We start from the raw sequence: 4,175 nt of genomic DNA, 5'->3' as shown, positions 1-4,175 counted from the left end.
ATGAACGGAATCTAGAGGAAACCTCGTGATTCCTCAAGTTTCCATGACTCAGGAAACTACATGGAATCGGAGCGTAGCGGTTTCCGTGTGATGGAAACTTGGTGGAATTATCTGGTGTCTCATAAAAGGAAATGACAGGGAAACTTCAAGATTCCCTTATTTTTCTGAGACGGGAAGCAATGTGTAATTGTGGTGTAATAGTTTCCATACCATGGAAACTACAGGGTAGGTTGAGCATTTCAATTTCGAAAAATGATCGACTAGCAACTGGAAGCTCAAGGATCCCTGTATTTACCATGGTAAATCTTTCTTGTCTAGAATGTGAAAAGAGAACAGCAGGTTTAAATCAAAATATATATTATTAATTTCCTTGGTAAACTGTGTTTTCTTTTCAAAATCTATCAAGAAAATGTATAAAAAGGAAAAAGCATTATCAAATCATGTGTTTAATAATTCATTTGATGTGCAAAAACATTATTTGAAAATGATAACAAAATAAATCAAATTATATATCTTGGTAAACAATGAAGTAGTCTTTCACATCTAAGTCCATTCATAAACTTCATTAAATACTCTATACTTCTTTCAACATCAGCTTCCTTTGTATTTTCTTCACATCATCTGCGATCTGCAATATATTTTCATATAAAATTATTATTTGATGTAAGAATTGTATGCTTGAATATTATTTAGAAATCTTACAAGATCACTCAATGTCCTTTAATGTACCAATATCAGTGATTATAATCAGTTTCAGTCTTTAAATTTAATGACCATGAACTCCGAATAATGAACATTACATAGTAAGGTTTTAAGCCAGATTAATATTAAAGCAGAATATGACCATCTCATACATGTATGACCATTTCATACACTGCTTTTAGTTGAGTGAATTGGAGAGAAATGTGCTCTGGACAAGGATATTATGAATCTTTTTTTTTTCTTATTGACATTTGACCTAGAAATTTTGTTAAAGATCACTAAAAACCCTTCATCCCATGGCACACAAGCCAGATCATACCAAGGGAGAAAAATTATGCTGTGGACAAGGACTTTAAATAAAGATATATAGTGTGTTTTGATACTGACCTTTGACCTTGATAACTGGTCCAAGGTCACCTTTTACCCTCCATCCACAGGCACTCTATGAGTTAAATTTGAGTGAGATTGGGCTAAGAGGAGAGAAAATATACTCAGGACAAGTGATATCAGATGGACAGACAAGATCATCTCATGGCATCTGCAGAACAGGACCCTAAAAAAACAATGCACATACATGATAAGCTATATCCTTACAAGTCAATATGAATTCATCATATGTTGCATTGCATACACATACTTTAATCATGTTTAATACCTTCTGAATAATTTTATGTTGCATGTACACTCAGTTTACATACATATAATTTAAATTTCATAAAAAACGACCAACATATCAGCCATTCAAGATTTAGCTAATCAACATTCAGTACAAGTTCTACCACAGTATATGCTATATCATATGTACAGACACATACTAGTATTATTTACCTACATTCTAAATCTTGTTTTATGTCACTGAAAATTAAGGCAATAGCCATTACCGGTAACAAATTTTTACCCCCAATTTACATACATGCATGTTGTAATGTTTGTTCAAAACTTCTCATTTATAAATATTACCTTAGAGTATATTTAGTTAACATATACCTACAGTTAAAGCTTCAAAGTGTTTCATTGAATATTTTAGAAATTACAGTCATCAAAATACTGACCAGCCAGAAATCAGTAAATTTTTATTTTTCATTATTGTCTTGTTTCATTTAACATGTTTCAATGTTAGAAAGTTTAAGTTATAATATTTACTACTTTAGCATAGCCATACAGTTGAACTTTGGCATCTCGAATACCATAGATATGTCGAAGTAATTTGGAAGTATTTTTTAAATATTTTACTCCTGATATCTCGAATCCTCAAATACATGTATCACAAAATAATTTTAATTGAACTTTAAACCTTGACAGAAGGACTCTTAAACAAATATTCATTATTCTTAAAATAAAGTCTACAGAATACAAAATAATGAGTTGCTCAAAAATGTCTTATGATCATATCAATAACATCTGAAAGAATTGATCATTTCCCCTTGGGGTGAAGGGGGGTGGGGGTGGGGTGGGGGCTTCCTCTGTACAATTTAAAATATTCTTACTTTGTGTCAACCTTTGTTAAAATTAGTGGTTCTTGAGAAGAAGTTGAAAATGTGAAAAGCTCACTGATGGATAGACAGTTTGATGGACAAAAGACAAAACAAAAGATGATCAGAAAAGTTTACTTGAGTTTTTAGCTCGGGTGAACTAAAATCCTCACTGCATGGTGTATATTATGCTAGATATCATCCAGACAGAAAATTTTATTGAGAAGTGACTCCAAGCCATACAATTACATAAGGCCAAACAAAAAAATATGTTTGCTTACTGTTACATGCTGAAATGAAATAGGGTCGGTTGGTAGGAATTTTTTATTTTATTGAATTTTTTTATACACAAATTCACATGAATTGGTTGAAATACAAAACAGTTTTACCATTGTGTGGTGCTGTTTTATTTTTTGTTTGGGCTTGCCATATAGGCGATAGACAATATCTTTCTTGCCAACTGCCTTACAGCTACCACACAATGAAAAAACTGTCTTGTATTTCTTCTTTAATTCCATGTTGCACTAATTATTTCTAGTACTTTCGATTCAAACGCTTGACCGATTAAGATGCATGTAAAAGTTAAACCGACAAATGAGTGACTTATGGATTTTTACAATGAAAAAAAAAATTTGGGTTGGCTATTAGATATAGGGTCAGTCGGGTAACCATAAACAAACATATTTTTTTATTATGCCTAACCAGTTGTAGTTTGCAGCTGGTAGTTCAACATTCCAATTAAAATTGGAATCAAGTTCTTTTCTTTTAATGCAATTGTCATACATGCCTATTTATGATTGAATTAATTACCACTTACCACATGATCACATCTTGATTCATCATACATCTTTAGTTACTGGTTCTCCTTTAATGTCAGTTTTCTTCTCTCTGAAAGAATATATTATGTACAGTTACTACACTGTATTGCATTCTGATTTCACATATAAGACCAACAATAAACAAGAGTCCTAGGGGCCACATTGCTCACCTGAGCACTTTAGGTAGAAAAAAGCATAAATCAGTTCAGTATTTAAAAGTTTAAATATAAAAGTGGTTCAGAGAGAGAGAGGGGGGGGGGGGTTATGAATTCTACACTTTCTAAGGATGCTTTTGAATTAATATGACACATATTACCATTGCTATCCTTAAGAAGAAAATTTTTATCAATATATCCTTTTTCTTCCTTTTTACAGTAAAACTCAGGTATAACGAAGTCACTGAGACCTGTGAAATTACTTTGCTATATCCTTAATTTGTTATATCCATATAAGGAATTAGTAAAATTTATTTACCTGGAGATCCAAGAAAACTTTGCTATATCTGTGAATTCGCAATATCCGTGTTTATACTAAACGAGTTTTACTGTGTAACTGTGATCCCCTGTTATGGTCCCTTTATTCTCCTGGGGAGGGAGGGGGGAGTGTCATGATTTGAATAAATAGAATCTACATTACTTCAGGATGCTTTTATATTATTATGACCAATTTTTACGATATTGGTCTTGAGAAGAATTTTAAAGATCTTTCCTATGTAACAGTATTGTTCGTAAAACGTTGATCGCCCATTGTGGCCCCACCCTACCCATGGGGGTCATGATTTGAACAAACTTGCATCTACACTACCTGAAGATGCTTCCATATAAATATGACGAATCATGGCTTTGCTGTTCTTGAATAGAAAAATTTTTAAGATTTTTCCTATGTACTTTGATCGTTCATTGTAGCCCCGTCCTACCCCGGGGGTCATGATTTGAACAAACTTGAATTTACACTAGCTGAGGATGTTTTAACATAAGTTTCATCTTTCCTGATACAGTGGTTCTAGTGAAGAAGATTTTCAAAGATTTTATCCTATGTATTCCTATGTAAAACTTGATCATCCATTGTGGCTCCACCCTACACCTGGGGGTCATGATTTAAACAAATTTGAATCTACACTTCCTGAGGATGCTTCCAAATAAGTTTAATTTTTCCTGGCCTAGTGGTTCCAGAAAAGAAGATT

General features: G+C 32.7%; 1 long non-coding RNA gene across 1 annotated transcript; it reads right to left on the bottom strand.

The window, feature by feature from the left end:
• Positions 1-521: 521 nt before the first annotated feature.
• LOC133200614 (uncharacterized) lies at positions 522-3,030 on the bottom strand. Its single transcript, XR_009722966.1, has 3 exons — positions 2,992-3,030; positions 1,090-1,255; positions 522-628 (listed from the first exon to the last, which is right to left on the bottom strand). It is a non-coding gene; the product is annotated as an uncharacterized LOC133200614 (long non-coding RNA).
• Between the last annotated feature and the right edge of the window lie 1,145 nt (positions 3,031-4,175).

This window comes from Saccostrea echinata, unplaced genomic scaffold, assembly GCF_033153115.1.
Source record: "Saccostrea echinata isolate AGI-Se365-2 ecotype Australia unplaced genomic scaffold, CSIRO_AGI_Sech_v1 ptg000040l, whole genome shotgun sequence".
Classification (NCBI taxonomy): domain Eukaryota; kingdom Metazoa; phylum Mollusca; class Bivalvia; order Ostreida; family Ostreidae; genus Saccostrea; species Saccostrea echinata.
This window is presented reverse-complemented; position numbering and strand designations above follow the sequence as displayed.